The sequence below is a fragment of the Lepisosteus platostomus genome, chromosome 7, assembly GCF_059453375.1.
Source record: "Lepisosteus platostomus isolate fLepPlt1 chromosome 7, fLepPlt1.hap1, whole genome shotgun sequence".
In the NCBI taxonomy this organism is placed as follows: domain Eukaryota; kingdom Metazoa; phylum Chordata; class Actinopteri; order Semionotiformes; family Lepisosteidae; genus Lepisosteus; species Lepisosteus platostomus.
Genome location: NC_142617.1, coordinates 22,699,290 through 22,717,181, shown reverse-complemented (window position 1 = coordinate 22,717,181; position 17,892 = coordinate 22,699,290). Strand labels below are relative to the sequence as shown.

The 17,892-nt window shown below is 37.6% G+C and overlaps 1 pseudogene; it reads left to right on the top strand.

Annotated features, from left to right (window-relative positions):
- The first annotated feature begins 1,671 nt into the window (after positions 1–1,671).
- LOC148658474 (uncharacterized) lies at positions 1,672–16,996 on the top strand (annotated as a pseudogene).
- The last annotated feature ends 896 nt before the right edge of the window (positions 16,997–17,892 follow it).

Sequence of the window (17,892 nt, the reverse complement as noted above, 5' to 3'; positions counted from 1 at the left end):
AAAACAATAACAACAATAGTGGCTGGGCAAACGATTTTTTTTTTATAGAAATACAAAATGAGATACTGTATAATGATGTGCATGAACAAAGTTATACTGCAATTTTCCTTAGATACGCGATTAAAAAAAATATTTTTTTTGAATCCCCGGCGGAACACATTCCATAAGAATCAGCGCTTTTATACAGTATATCGCCTTTAAACACATATATTTAAACACGCGTTTACGATTTAAATCAAAATGCGATTCAAATCAATAAAAATGTTTATTTTGTAACGCATAGGTGACTATTCATTGTTATTTAAAAGACTTAAATTCGATCATGTTGTGATATTTAGAAACATAAATTTGTTTGGTGCGAGTGAGGTTTTATTTAATCTATGACCAAGGGAAACGTTTCATTTTTTCAAAGAAATGTTTGTTAAAAAATAAAGTCATAGTTCCATGGGATTCAATCACAGACCATGTGACATGGGAGTCAGGAAACTAACACACAGCACCACCGGCGCGGTCACATGCAGAGTGCTGAAAAAGCACTACAGAAACATTATCAACAGACAATGTACAGATTTGATAAAGCTATGAAATAATGTAATTAGGCACAGAACAAGTTTACAGCACAGTACAATAATAAATGCTGACCATGACTTTAGAAGCATAAATTACCTTACACTCAATTTAAACACAAGCTGTCTTTAGCCCTCTAAGCTGGTTCATACAGAAATGTAGAGAACCAGGCTCAGAACACACAGCTTCATTAGCGAATACATATGCAGGACAACTGGAGAAGACGTTTTACAGTGGATGGATTTTTAGAAACATCCCATCAGTGACATCACTCAGTGACAAGTCAACTAGGTAACTGTCGTGTGGATAGTTTCACAAGAATCAGACAAAGGTTTAAGCATCGCTTGTTCTAGATAAAACTGCAAAAAAAAACAACAACCCATAATGTACTTCTTTGTGGCTCTGTTTGCCCAAATCATATATTCACAACGTGAAATTAGAAAATAATATTACTTAACCAAAATCAGCAATATGGAAACAGAACCTGTGTAATTGTTGACAGATGATGTACTCATAACATTTTTACAAGACGAACTACAACATTTAAAAAATGACTTGTATGTACTTAATATCTCTAATCAATCCACTGCACTGCATTAAAACAAAACGAAAACTAAAACACCCTGGGCATACCGTTTCGCGCTTCTTATCAGTTGCTCAAAAGTAATTTGACCGTATGAAATGCATAATATAAACCTAGAAACATATACGTGAGCAGTATTTACGTAGTATTGGTGTCAAGACATACCTCTCAAATACTGTAAATGAAGCTAAAAATATCTCAAGACCGATTCTGGTCATAATGAAACCATGTTTCGTGTATGTTTTCTTTAAAGTACCGAGACCAGCCATATACTGTATGTTTATGTTCCAAATTAATATCGTTTATGGCCTTCACACGCGTTGCAGTATGCTCCTATTCTTTTTATGCTCAGCTACTAAGATTTCCCTTCAGTGGTAAAATTCCATATGAATATTCAATACTACAACGGGCACAGTAAAGACGTTTACTGTAAATCTTTCTATGACAGACCAACGGACCACGAGTGCCCCTGTCGGTCAACCAATCACGTACCACGGTACCCCGCGTTATCTTGCGTCATGATGCGTGACGTCGTAGCCAATTACCTCCAGTACGTGTCTGTACCGCGCACTTTGAATGGCTGCATCTGTACACAGCCCAATAAGAGCAATAATCCCTGCGATATAAAGGCACCTAGATTTCCTAATGCACCACTGACCCAGTCCCATAGAGTCCATCTTTGGGTTTTGTGTAGCTTGGCAGCTTCCTTGCGAATGTGTTCAGTAAGATCAGAGATTTCTTCTGAGCTGTCTGGAATGTAAGTACAGCACTCAGAGCCTATGAGGGGGCAGGTCCCCCCTTTTGCAGCTAACATAAATTCAAGGGCCATCCGATTTTGGAGAACCATGGTTCGCATTGCTTCCAGCTCGGCAGACAGTTAGTCAAGGGCTTCTACAGTGTCATTGCTGACACGTTCCAGGATGCTCGCGAGGAGCCGAATTTCCTTCATGGCCCTGCCAACCCCGCACATGGATTCGGGTAAGAGTAAAGACAGTGGGGTATGCTTCATGGATCCAGCCAAGAGGATTCCACAAATCCAAGATGGAAACCCACTGATCATATCCAGAGCGGATGTGTGTAACGTTTTTAAAAAGAACAATCCACACAAGGTTCCTGGCCCTGATCCTATCCCTGACCATGTTCTGAAGGCATGGGCAGACCAGCTGGCAGATGTCTTCTCGGACATATTCAGTCTTTCTCTAGCGCAGTCTATAGTTCCTTTCTACTGTAAGAAAACCACCATTGTCCCTGTTCCTAAGAAACCCAGAGTTAGTTGCCTGAATAACTACCGCCCTGTTGCACTCACATCACATCACATCACTTCATGAGGGTTTATCATGAAGTGCTTTGACCAACCAAAGCATACATCACCTCCTCTCTGCCTGACACCCTAGGCCCACTGCATTTTGTGTATCGCCAGGACAGGTCAACAGAGGATGCCATTGCCACTGCCCTCCATACTGCCCTCTCACACTTGGATAAGAAAGGAACATACAGATGCAGCCATTCAAAGTGCGCGGTACAGACACGTACTGGAGGTAATTGGCTACGGCGTTGCGCATTGTGACGCACGATGACGCGCGGTACCGGGGTACGTGATTGGTTGACCGACAGGGGCACTCGTGGTCCGTTGGTCTGTCGTAGAAAGATTTACAGTAAACGTCTTTACTGTGCCCGTTTTAGTATTGAATATTTATATGGAATTTTACCACTGAAGGGAAATCTTAGTAGCTGAGCATAAAAAGAATAGGAGCATACTGTAATGCGTGTGAAGGCCATAAACGATATTAATTTTGGAACATAAACATACAGTATATGGCTGGTCTCGGTACTTTAAAGAAAAAATACACACCAATATTCCATTTCTCCCTAAACATTTTAAGCATCGAAGTCTTTAACTAACAAGATACCGGAGTCAACAAGCATATTTTTAGAATTTGATTAAAAGGGAATATAATATGGAATCACGTATCTAAAGAAATTAATAACGATATAATTATATTCATGTACCGCAACACAAGAATAGTACGCACTGGACAGTGTGTGTTGATAATGTTTCTGTAGTGCTTTTTCAGTACTCTCCATGTGACCTTGCCAGTGACGCTGTGGGTTAGGTTCCTGACTCCCACGTCACACGGTCTGTGATCGAATCCCACTGGAACCATGAATTTATTTTTAACAAACATTTCTTTGAAAAAATTAAACGTTTCCATTGGTCAGAGATTAAATACAACCTCACTCGCACCAAACAAATTTATATTTCTAAATATCACAACATGATCGAATTTAAGTAATTTTAATAACAATGAATAGTAACCTATGCGTTACAATATAAACATTTATATTGATTTAAATCGCGTTTTGATTTAAATCGTAAACGCGTGTTTAAATATATGTGTTTTTTTATTCACAATCAGCCAAATGCAACATAAATTGATATCTTTGTCTTCTAAGTATCTTAATAAACTTTCAGCATAACTTTCTTCCCGTTTAGATTTATTTTTCTTGGGATCTTGGGATCAAACGTGGAAAGATTAGATTGTAATCGTTTTTATTTTTTAAATACATTTTATAAAAGTGTAATCTATGCTAAAAAGTTGTACACCACCTGCTATAAAGATACATATTGTAATACTTTCGGGTTCGGATGGGACAGACACGAGAACTCGCAGAGTTAAAGCAAGTTAAAGCCTTGATTTTATATATCTTCTTTAAAAGTGGAATCTCAAAGCAAAGTAAATACCCAACACTGATTGTACCCATCTGTCATGCTAATAAAGCACCTTGGATTGAATTGAATTGAGGGAGAGAGGGGGGGAGGGCGAGCGAGAGAGCCAGGACAGACAGGCAAATAAGATACACTCCACAGACATTCACAACAGCGGCATATAAAACGTTTGCACATAAAGTTAAGTTATTACTTGGTTTTCAAAGTGCAATGAAATACAATATTGTTGTTGTTGCTGTTATTGTTGTTTTTATCCTGTAAAGCATTTTGAGAAGCCACCTTTAAAGGCAGTATATAAAAGCGCTTTCTTATGGAATGTGTTCCGCTGGGGATTCAAAATTTGTTTTATTTTTTTTAATCGCGTATCTAAAGAAATAGCTTCTTTGTTCATGCACAAACGGTGGCATGTTACATTATTAATTTGTGTGTCTCCTCTTGCCAGAAAGCTCTAACTTGCATTTTGAGTGCGGTTTTTTACTTTTTCTAAATTGCAACCCATAAATAAAGCTGATACAGTTTAGACTTTGAATTATTTTAAACTGTATTACAGCAGCACAATGGACAATGCAACGTAAATTGCTAAAATGCACTTGGAATCTGTCCAAGCCCTACTTTGTCAGGCATTTTCTTTTACTGCAATGGACATAAAAACTCCCTTGCTTTTAACAGAGCGTTTCATAATTTCTAACTACGAAAATTATTTAAACTGCGACACTTATCATTCAACCAGACCTCGAAATATCACAAGGACCCTCAAGAGCACAGCAAAGACTGTATTAAAAGAATCGCGTATCTAAAGAAATTAATAAGATATAATTATATTCGTGTACTGCGACAGGGCTGTGTAGGACTGTTTCACCTCTCTCTTCATGTGACTATATTCAAAAGCCATTTAGCAGAGAGGGGATGAGAAGAGTGACAAACTAGTATACTTTAGATCTTTTTTTCTGAACCGAGGAAAATCTGATCATAACAATAATAAAAAACATTATTTTACATATCACCTTTAAAAGTGGCATCTCAAAGCAATACAGTAGATGGAAAAACAGTTAAAAGGACCAAAGTAAATACCAGACAAACGCAAACGCGTTTTTAATAAAATGCTTTTATTCATTCAGCAGAGAGTGAGAGGGACATCCAGCAGAGAGAGACACACACACCGGTTTTCATTGACAAAAAGTATTTGTTTTTTTACATTCCTCTTGTCTAACAGGAATGTTTTGTTTGTGGACAGACTGTTAGACTAGAGGAAAAGAGCGCCTCCTTCTACGAAGCATTCCATTGATCTGATCACAAATTCTTTTCCAGTCGCACGAAGTAAGGGTTCAGAATCTCCAATTCACCATGCTACTTATGGTTCCCCAGAGATTGCAAGGCAAGGCACTTTTGCCTCTGGACCCATCGAAATTTACAGACGTGGTCCACCCCCAGTAAATTTCAAAAGTCACAAGATTTCGAAACACAAGGGCGGCGTAGCGGTCGGCTCTTGCTTTCCCGTCAAATGAAAGGCAGGTTCCTTTTGCTGAAGTCGGGAGACATCAGAGGCTTGCCACTAACGGACTGTTAAACCAACGCATTAGCACGTCAAAGCCCATTGAGGAGCCGGGCGAAACAGTTGTTTTGTCCCTTGATTTACTGATCTGCATTAATTCCAGAAATCGAGTTCCTGCTCTTTGCAGACGACCTGGTCCTGCTGTCGCCCACAGAACAGAGGCTGCAGCAGAACCTGTCACTGCTGGAGCAGCACTGTCAGACCTGGGCGCTGACAGTCAATCTGGACAAGACCAGAGTTATGGTTTTCCAGAAAAAAAGCCAGACCTCAGGGAAACAGGTACAAATTCACACTCAACAACAACACATTAACACCTAACAACGGGAGCAGGGCCGAATTAGGCCAGTACCCACTATTGTTAAACATACAGAAAAGAATATTAAAGTATTGGCTTTAGTATTAGCCATACAGAACATTAAAGTGCCCCTTTCCATTCAGCGGGTGTCTGAGCTGCTGTGTCCTATCTTCTGACAGTCGCTGTTGTGAATGTCTGTAGAGTGCATCTTATTTTTGTACTATATTTTTGTATTATATTCCCTATTAATCAAACTCTAAGAGTATGTATCGGCTTGTTCCCCCCTCCCACCCCTCTCTGTGTACAGTAGAGCCTCCTGTCCAGCCAGCACATGTCCACAGACATTCACAACAGCGACATATCATAAAACGTTTGCACATATAGTTAAATTATTAGTTGTTTTTCAGGAAGTAAAAAAAAACACTTGAATTACTTATCCAGTCTCTCGAAATAAAGTTATTTTTCAATCAATGCAACAAACGTCGGGCAATGTGTTTTTTTTAATCCAACATTGACAGCCACATCTTAAATCTTGTCAGTCAGCTATTTTTTCTCTATTTGAATTGTGGCGATTCAAACAACCTGGGATAACAAGTGGTCTCAAAGTCACCGAGCTCACAGAGGTTCAACCACAGATGACAATTCCCTTAGTCCTTCCTTATTCTTCCTGAAATTGTCAGATTATGAGTGAATAAAAGCATCTTATTAAAAACACGTTTGCGTTTGTTTGGGAGCTATATTATGTATTTTTCATATGTAAGATATAATGATGTGTTTCCGCTTACACATCGCACGACTTTAAAAGCTAGAAAAACAGGTTTCGATTCACATTATCTGGCGAGCCTTGTTTTGTCAAAGGACAGCACAAAAAAACAGACAATACACAGGGGGGGAGGGCAAGCGAGAGAGAGTTTTTTGCCCTCTGTCAAAAAACCCCAAATCACCCGGGGCAGAGAATCTGGGGTGATCATTGTGTGGTACAGAGCGGAGCTTAGTCACTCCAAACAAGTAGTAAAGAGAGAAGAGTCAACAGTTGATTTAAGGACGCTCTGTCAAAGTGCAATGAAATACAATATTGTTGTTGTTGCTGTTATTGTTGTTTTTATCCTGTAAAGCGTTTTGAGAAGCCACCTTTAAAGGCGATATATAAAAGCGCTGATTCTTATGGAATGTGTTCGGCCGGGGATTAAAAAAAATTCTTTTTTTTTTAATCGCGTATCCAATTAAATAGCAGTATAACCTTTATGTGATATCACCTTAAGGACAATGAACCACACCAAGAAATTTAAAATAGTCTTCTTTAGGTGTGAGGGTAGTAGTGGATTGCAGCAGGCATAATCAGCAAATTAGGAAAACAAAGAACAGGACAGGTGAGACGTGTATCCAGAGAGCGAGTGATCAGAAAAAGGGACAGCTGTTACGCCCAGGTTTTCGACGCAATTGTTTTAACTTGCTAATGCATCAGACACATTTCCTGGTGTCCTGGTATTAGCTCATAGGTATGGTGTAAGTTTTATCTGTACCATACCATACAGTATATAGGTACAGAATTCAAGCTGCACCACTGTATCACTTTGGTAAGGAGACGGACAATGGCCAAAATCACGAAGACTCTCTCACACCAAATAATGAAGATGAAAAGAAATGGGAAGTCAACATGGGACATTGTACAGCATTTGGCTTCGATGGACATCTTCGTTTCTGAAAGCACAGTGAGACAACATTATAAAGGGGAGAGGAGGCAAAGAGATTCTAAACTGAGGACGATTCAAAAGTACATAACTTTCTAAAAATACTTTTCTTGCATGTAAATACAACTACGCACATTATTTTTAAAACTAACTGTTGATCTCTGTTTTTTCAAGTCCTATTGTGCAAGCTATTGACAAACTGACTGATGAAAATGATGAGCTACCGGCGATGCAAGTCCAAAGACGGCTATGGGCTGACCTCGGTTCGACCGTTAGTCCGACATCGATAAGAAGAGTGCGCAGGAGGCTTGGATGGAGATACAGAAAAACCAACACATGCCCCATGATAAGGCTAAAAACAAAGAGGAAAGACTCAAACAAGCACTCCAATGGATTGAACAGGGGGAGGCATTTCAGGATGTACTTTTCACCGACGAAACAGCAGTGGCTCTGGAACAGTTTTCAACAATGTCATTTTGCAAAAAGGGGAGATATGTGGACAAGCCAAAGCCCAAACATCCACTGAAGGTTCACATCTGGGGGGGTATATCTAGAAGAGGCCCGGGACCACTTCTTATTTTCGAAGGAATTATGGACCGTGAATTCTTCGAGGAAGTCGTGGTCACACAGCATGCCGCCCCATATATCGGGGAGCACTTTGGATCAAGGCACCGTCTCTTTCAGGACAACAATCTGAAACACACAGCAGCAAGGGCGAGGCTTGTAGCAGAAGGAGTGAACTGGGTGAAAACTCCAGCGAATCCCCAGATCTAAATCCGATAGAGATGGTTTGGCATTCGCTGAAAGACTGCGTTCGGAAAACTGGTAAGCCCGTCACAAAGCAGAAACTGATCGATGCGATCTATAAATTCTGGGAGGAAGAACTGACCGAACAAAATTGTAACAATTTAATTAACAGGCGGTTTCGTGTTCTTCCTAGGATTGTTGACGGGGTGGGGGACATTCGGGAATGTGAGTCTGAGAAAGATAGTCTCACGTTTGTGGACAGTCTGTCCACAAACAAAACATTCCTGTTAGACAAGAGGAATGTAAGAAAAACAATTACTTTTTGTCAATGAAAACCTGTGTGTGTGTCTCTATCTGCTGGATGTCTCTCTCTCTCTCTGCTGAATGAATAAAAGCATTTTATTAAAAACGCGTTTGTGTTTGTCTGGGTATTTACTTTGTAATCTGTGGTTTACATCTACTGTATTGCTTTGAGATACCACTTTTAAAGGTGATATGTAAAATAAAGTTTTTTATTATTGTTATAGAGAAACATGATCAGATTTTCCCTGGTTCAATAAAAAAGATCTAAAGTGCTACACATAACTTTCTTAATTCGATGTATTACAGTGAACTACTGTAGGTGAAACATAACATTCAGAAATACAATAGAGAACAGTTTTGTGGTGTTTGTATGGATGAAACGTTCCTAAAACGTATAATGTAACAAAATTAAAGACGATTAAAATCTGTAATCTTTCCACTTGTACTGTATGTCATCGGAAAATACAAGAAATTTCTGCTTTGTGTAAGGATGGTATCAAAATGTAATCTAAGTGGTGAGAAAGCTGTGCTCAATGTATTTAAGGGACTTAAAAGTAAAAGGAGATGCTTCATATTGCTTGACTAATTTTAAAAAACTATGTTATAAATGCAGACGCTCCCTCGGTGCCGCGCCGGGTGTAAATATCTAAATATATATTCGTCCCGGGCAGAGGCCGAAGAGCGCCCGGCTGGGGTGCGCGGGGAAGAGCAGGACAGGAGTGAAAGTGGTCAGGGCGGGGTTTAGGAAGGCCGCCGACCAGTGTGGCTGTCCCACAGTGAAGCGGGCGTACAGTCTGGGCAGGTATAGATTACACTTTTCTAAAACGTATTTGAAAAATAAAAACGGGAAGAAGGTGACTATTCATTGTTATCAAAAATGACTTAGATTCGATCATGTTGTGATATTTTGAAATATAAAAGTCAATTGATTGTCCATAATATTGCTATTCTATTTTTTTCGAAGAAATGTTTGTTAAAAGAAAAGTCACAGCGCCAGCCAGATTTGAACACACAACTTGTGAGTTGGTAATCGGGCACGTAGACCAGTGGGCTACAAGGGAAGTCACATGAAGAGAGAGGCGAAACAGCCCTACACAGCCCTGTTGCAGTACACGAACATAATCATATCGTTATTAATTTCTTTAGATACGTGATTCCATATTATATTAGCAGAAAAGCTTAAAACTACCACTTTTTCACACGCTATTTCACATGTTAGTTAAATACTTCGATGCTTAAAATGTTTAGGGAGAAATGGAATACCAGTGTGTATTCCTGGAATTTGACTGGGTGACACCCTTCTGAAGTGGTTCCATAATATCTGGTATACGGAAAAGAAAGTGTTTATAAAAAAGCCTGGATTCTCATGTATCTGATACAAGTATCTTTTAATACAGTCTTTGCTGTGCTCTTGAGGATCCTTGTGATATTTTGAGACATTGGCATTGGAACAGAAGTACTGTACAGAGACTTTTAATGCCTGAAGGCAAGGAACAAAGAAACCAGCCCAGCTAGCCGATTCAAACTGAGGGGAATGTTATACAGCCCACAGAGGATTTCTATAGTTACCAAAACGGAGACTGGGGAAATAGGACTGAGTGATAGTTCACCCCTCTACTTCAAGTGGGCCATCAGAGACTACAGGTACTAAGAAGAAACATTTGAGTGGCCTCTTTTCAGTACTTTACAGGAGAGACTGCTGTCTCTCAGGATTCATTTAGACCCCGGGAAGGACCTTTTGTTGCTGTGAATGCTGTTTTCGTTGTGTATTTGGGTGGTAGTGAATGTGAATGTAGTTAGAAAATAAAAGTGCACTTATACAATACAAATGATTGTTGCTGGTCTGTGTTTGCATAGGTGATTCTGGGAGATAACAGAACCTGTGGCAATGCAGAGGGGCCCAAGCACCCCGTTTGTATTGCTAGGTGGCGTAGTCGTACATGAGGCAAGAACATTCCTCGCCCAAAGGGTTCACCTTACTGTGACATTGACATTCTTTTTTTTGTGAAAAGCAAAAAATATGTTATTTAAAGATATAAAAAATATTAAACATAATAACTAAACAAAAGAAAAATGATGATTGAAATTCAAGTTAAATATACATTTTGATGCATTTATTGAAACAGACTTTACAATGCAATTGCACATCATTTACATATGTCTTACAACTGTATTAAATAGGTATTTTTGGTAAAGTCTTGTCTTTATCAGCTTCTGGCATGAATAACCTTACCTAAATGACATAGAAAAAAGTATTACTTACATTCCATCAACTGGTCTCTTAGAAAATCACGTTCAGCGATCAGTTCTTTGTTCTTTTCTTCTAGCCACTGCCTTTTAAGCTTTAGACTTTGCAGTTGTACCTTGATTAAGGGAGCATAATTTCTGAATAAGCAACACGAAAAATAATGAAGTACATACTGCATACATGTCACATAAGTATGCTGTTAACCTTTATCAATGGTCCATCAACAATGCTTTTAAGCTACACCATTCAGTATTATTTACTTTGTCTTATTATGTTGTAATGTTTTTAATTTCATTGGGGAGGAGGGTCATGGGGGAAATTCCAATTTCACTCATAGGGTAGAGTGAAACTAAAGAGATTTAGGGGAGAAAATAGAACATATTTCCAATACACTTAAAACACATGGTCATCCTAGTTAAATAATTAGCTTTCTTGAATTAAACAGCTGTAAGGAGTGATTCTAAGTCTAGTTTGTCATTACAACAACAATTGCTATTACAAGCCCAAATAGCATTGGGCTATATCTCTAACAATGCTTTATAACTTCACATGCATCCAAAAATGGTTTTACTTACTGCCTGCTGAACGGGGAGTTGCCTGTGGTGTATTTTCCATCCCCCTTTCTGGCAAACTGATGCAAGGATTGATCTCGGTTGTTTCTTCTGCCGTACCTCCATTTTCAGAGCCATGTTCTTGAACCTTGACCTTTACCCAGTCTATGAGCGCTGAAATTATTCCCCCTATGCACGTGAATAACGGTTCCATTTGTCAATTAGTAAACCAGTTATTAAGATTTCATATGTGAACATTAGATCCTTGTTAACAAGTATTATCTATATATACTGTATTAATGAACAGTAAAGGTTTCTTTTAATTGCAATATGGATGGGGAATTATATTTTACCAGTTGTGTACTTGTACACAGGATTTTTATCATTGTGGGAATTTCGCATAAGTTTTATGATAAATAGACCATGTGAAGATTAGGACCACAAAAGCTCAGATTTTGGAATTGTGCATCAGAGAGGATTTGACCAGAGACACCCAGTTGTCCACCATATCTGGGTAAGGTTATACATTTATATGCTTATTTATGTTTTGTAAAGTCTATGAACAAAAATTATGGGAAAATGACTCTTTTTAGTCAATATACAATAGGATACTAAAGGTTTGTACTGTAAAACTTAAATAATTGAGTTTAATTATTAAAAAAGATTAAAATTAAATCAATGAAAAGACCACAAGCTCTTTTCCTCCCCCCTACATTCTCAGAGTGGAATAGAATTTATTATTAGCACAATTTATTACAGTGCTAAATTTAATATTATTGATTACTAATAGTTTATGTTAACACCTAACCTTCTTAATTAGATGTATTTAAAACAATGAACTAAGTGTAACATAGCATTCAGCATGTAACTTAGCATATGGCCAGCAGCCATATCACCCTGCAACTCACAACTGGCAGCCCACTAAAGCTAAGCGGGTGTGAGCCTGGTCAGTACCTGGATGGGAGACCTCCTGGGGAAAAACTAAGGTTGCTGCTAGAAGAGGTGTTAGTGGGGCCAGCAGGGGGTGCTCACCCTGGGGTCCATGTGGGTCCTAATGCCCCAGTATAGTGACAAGGACACTATACTGTAAACAGGTGCTGTTGGATGAGATGTAAAATCAAGGTCCTGACTCTCTGTGGTCGTTAAAAATCCCAGGGCGTTTCTCGAAAAGAGTAGGGGTGTAACCCTGGCATCCTGGCCAAATTTCCCATTGGCCCTTACCAATAATCCCCCTCTATGAATTGGTGACATAAATATTATAATTATTATTATTATTCATGCTGTCACACTTCAGTTACATAACCATCTCATGACAAACAACCTTTTCGAACCCCTCCAAACTGGCTTCCGTCAACTTCACAGCACAGAAACTGCCCTGGTCAAAGTTACTAACGATCTTCTAATAGCTTCTGATTCTTGTTCTCTTTCTATACTCATCCTTCTTGATCTCAGTACTGCTTTTGACACTGTTGACCATAACATCTTACTTTCTCGTCTTGAGACTGTGTTTGGAGTTTCTGACTGCTCTCAAATTGTTCAAATCTTACCTCACTGATTGCTGTCACTTTGTCTCTCTTAATGGGAACAGGTCTGAAATTGGTCTTAAGTCTGGTGTTCCTCAGTGCTCAATACTGAGATTCTTGCTTTTCAGCATTTACATGTTTCCACTTGGTCAGCTTTAAAGATCACATGGCCTCAGCTTTCATTTTTACGCTGACGATACTCAAATATACCCCAAAACATACCCAAACCTGACACTGACACTCTATTCTATCTTATTGCATCTCTGACATAAAAATTTGGATGACTCAAAACTTTCTTCATCTTAACTGTGACAAGACTGAAGTCATGCTTATTGGCACCCCCCATCAACTTCATAAAGCCAGTCCTGTAACCCTATCTGTAGATGGTTCTGTACTTGAGCTTCAATCAAAATTGAAAAACCTTGGGGTTATATTCGATTCTGGCTTAACATTCGACCCACATGTGCAGCATACTGTCAAAACATTTTTTTTTTCACCTCAGAAATATCGCTAGATTACTAGATTATTATTCAGTAATACAACCGAGAATAGTTTTGTGGTGTATGTATAGATGAAACTTTTCTAAAATGTATTAAAAAATTAAAGACAATTAAAATCTGTAATCTTTAATCTGTAATCACGCCTCCGATGCAGTCATGTGAAAAGTACTGAAATAGCAATTTATTTAGATACGCGATTCCATATTATATTCCCTATTAATCAAATTCTAAAAGCATGCTTTTGTTTACTCTGATATCAACTGTATTCACGGAAAAGGTTAAAACAATCAATTTTCACAAAGTATATAAACGTACAGTAATATGGTCAGAAGGAGCATGGAAAAACGTTTCTGAAATAACCACATGTAAGACTTTGATGCTTAAAATGTTTAGGGTGAAATGGAATACTGGAGTGTATTTTTTCTTTAAACTACCAAGACCAGCCATATACAGTACAGTTTACATACAGTAATATGTTTATTTTCCTAAATTAATATCTTTATGAGCATGTGAAAGGCATACTTTGTATGATTGGAAATGAATGTGTGATCGGATCGATGAAATGCTGTGGTGTTACTTTTTGTCAATGAAAAATTAAAGTATTTTGGTTTACAAAGACAGTTACAAAGAATGTGGACCAGGGTAATACTTGTTGAAGGTCATTCATTATTAATACTATGAGTAATATCTTCGGTAAAGACTTTGATGCATAAAATATTTCTGCATAATTCAAATATTTATGATAAAGGTGATAGGTTGTGTAGTTTTGTCCAACTGAGCAATCTTGTTTTCAAAAAATATATCAACCTTTTAATGTATAGTAATTAACATGCTGTTACTATTAATACACAGTTTAAATTTAAAAGCCTACAGATATACAACTTAAATTCTTAATTGAATTAATTGAATAAAGATTGTCCCTCAGCTGTGATCGGGATTTGAACCAGGTGTTTTCTGGTGACAGCTCAAATACTGTACATGAGAGGTTAAGCTTTATTAGCTCCACCTGGCGATTTTACAAGGTGATTCCGAATACTATTAACATAATCTAATTTGCATACAGTAAAGCACGGTATGTTTTGATGCGATATGCCCACTGCGTTGTACCTCAGCGTACCCTGCTCGTTTTGAATAGCTGCATCTGTATAATTGATAGATCAATAACATAAGCACTAATATAGGTGTAAGAAAATAATTGAAAAATGTTTTTCATCCTCTTGCATACATCTTGTTATTGTATTGGTATGGACAAGAAATTGCAGAGTAAACAAAAACAATAATGCTTCCCAACGTTATTAAATGAGTTTTAGATGCTTTTTTATGTTTTTAACTTGGTGGTGTTTCATTTATGGTTTCTCTGTATTTTTTCTTTTAGGCAATATAACATCTTGCAGATGAAATTACTTTAAAAGATAAGTGGCAGACCAACAAAGAAAAAAACTTTGAATTTGATATAGTGGCTTCAACAAAGACAGATTTAAAAAAGCAAAATTAAGTGCCAACTTTGCCAACACAATAGGCATTTGAAGGACAGGAGGATGAAAATTGATGTACAGTATATGCCTAGTAAGTGCAGTAGTACCCTTACTCGTTGTTGAGTTTTGACTTTGTTATATTAATTTCATAACATTGAATAATAATGTATTGGTTAAAATATTTTAATGTTTTAATGTTCTGTAGCGTTAAGGTGTTTATTTATCCTCCCTTTATGCTGTCAAGGGTTTGTAAACTTTCACAGCACTGCGGAAGAACCTGTGTCGAAACTCACTGTTTCAGTGGATGAAATTTTTACACATGAAGTAAAAGTAAAGATGGGGGTGAAATTAAGTCCTTTCTGCTTAAAGATTAGACTTCTAAGCAACAGGAGTTTATGGCAGGAAAGGGAGAAATGATAAGGATTCCAGATGCAAGCTAGGAGAGCCAGGGAACCCCTCTGGGGACTTAATCCCTGACCATTTGGCCAAAAAGCTGCAAACTGACCAAACACGTGACCTCCCACCTTTACCATAATAATGAGTGACGTCAGAAGCGGAAAGGAAAGGATATATAAACCTAAAGTTTGTACCAGCACTTTGAACAATATTTCGGTTTTGTTGTTTCTTGTGGGCAACATGACTTCGGCTCTATTGTTCCTTGCATGCAATAAACTCATCTGTTTAACTTCATCTTAGGATCCAGAACCTTATTATTTCTGTTACAACACACAGGTAATTTTCACAGAAACTGATGAAATGATCAGAGCAAATGGTGGCACAGATTTTGTAAACTGTCTTTTATCCAGTAATATTTATGTATTTTGCCATCCTTTTAAAAGTCACACACATAAATCAAGAGGAAGAACAATTAAAGTGTTAAATATTATCCAACTGAATCTGAAACCAATTTCCTAAAACTAAAGAGAAAACAGCTTAAATCAACAAATATATTGATTTCCCTCACTGACTCTTGAATTAGATTTGACCATGGATTGTGTCTTTGCAGATAGACATGATTCAGGATGGCATAGGCACAAACAGCAACCTCTTGTCAAAAGGGGGTGTTAGTGTGAAAGCTATCCGGAGGTACCTGGGTAGCAGAAGGGAGTTTGTAGTAATTGATGAGAGTAATTTCAGACACAAAAGAAAGGTACATTCTGTATGTGATATTTATGGCATTCCATAATTGTTTCATTTTCTTTTAACTTTCTCTTTTTATTCTGATGATAAGAAAATAAATTTGCAGATAATTGGAACACTATTAAGACAAAACAATAAAGTTCTTAACTGTCTAACAATAATACAACATATTTCAGATTTTGCAATAATACAAAAATACACTTTACAGATTGACCCATTTCACACAAAAGAATTACTAGAATGATTCTTTAACAAAATGAACGTAGAAATGTAGAGCAAATCTCCGCTTCTGTTATATGTTTTTGTTGTATCATAGGTATTGTATTTGATCATGATTAAAGTAACCTGTTTCCTTTTTTCTTTTTTTTTGTCAGCATCTAAGGGGGGGGGGGGGGGGGGGGGTTCTGCAACATGGTAAAGGACAAAATGGGTTTTTGGAATGCTGGGGGTGAAGGCTAAAAAAAGAAGACAGTCCTGCATCTAGTGGAGAAAGTGTCACGAAGACATCTGATACCCCTCATTGTTTATTATGTTCGACCACAAACTAGAGAATCACAGATGAGTGGTGAACATACAGGGGAGTACTAGACAGTCAAGCATTTTACTGTCAATCACAGAAAAACCTTTGTGAATTCTTGCACAGGTACTCACACACAAGATATTGAGAGAGCATGACGTACATACAAGGAACATGTGCGAAGACTGAGAGTAAATAGGACAGAGATGTTGTTATAGGAGCACTTGGATTTGATAGAGTGGACACATTGGCTTGGAAGTAAGCATCGAAATGGACCCCTGGGTACATTATTTCATGATTTGAGGAAACAATACCATAGTCATTAACTATCCCTATAAATATGTCGCTCATTATGCCAAACTTGATTCTGCTGTGCAGTCTTTGCTATTGATCGTTTTGGTTGAGGCAATAGACAAAGTATAGTCACAGAGCAATGATATGTACTGTATATACTTGATTTTATTTACACCCGATGAAGGTTCCACAGCCAAAGTGTTGTGTTTCTCTTTCCTCTACTTTTCAAAATGGAATAAACCTTTGCCTGTTCCTACTTAATTTTATGTATTTACTATTTATTCTACAGTAGCCATTACTTTGTTGCCATGCCTCAAAGTCAAACTAAATTTCATTTCTAACTGTGTAAAACAAATATTGTTTCGTTAAGATACTGTAAAGATACTTTGTCCATAATTTCTCTTTTTGTATTTGCAAAATATTTTTATAAGTAATGCAGTGGTTACAATTATTGTCATTAAAAGAATCTTGTTTTGGATGTATAGTCTGTATTATTGGCACATTTAATGTGTGGTTTACAAAGGCTTTATTATTGTCTATTAATAGTTTTCTAACATGATTGTACATTAAAAAGCATGAATAGGTTCACACTTTACATGGGGTACTGCAAAAACTTTAACATGGTGGGAATGCAAGCTTTATTAATGTCTATTAATAGTTTACAGCAACAGGATTTTACATTAATAAGCATGAATAGGTTCACACTTTACATGGGGTACTGCTAAAAGATTAAAAACACTGGGAACAAGAGCTTTATTCATGTCTATTAATAGTTTACTGCAACATGATTTTGCATTAATAATCATGAATAGGTTCACACTTTACCTGAGGCGCTGCAAAGAATGTATAAAAGGCTTATAAAGCCTTTACAAATGCCTGTTAATAATATATACAGTATCAACCCAATGTGGGGTTAGTAAATAGAAAGGTTCTTCATAAGGTTTAGTGTGAATGTGGTTGATGGTGACAGAATACTGTAACAGCACATTCATCAAAGAACATACTACAATTCTACCACTGTCCTGGATGTAAGGTGTCAACAGCCTGGAGCTGCATACACACTCTCTTCAATAAATCTACATTTCCCATAAATATCTAGTATACCTTCAATTGTGATCTTGTAGATCAGTAAGCTGTGGATCTCTTCAAAGGGTGTTCTATAAAGCACTTAGGTGCGA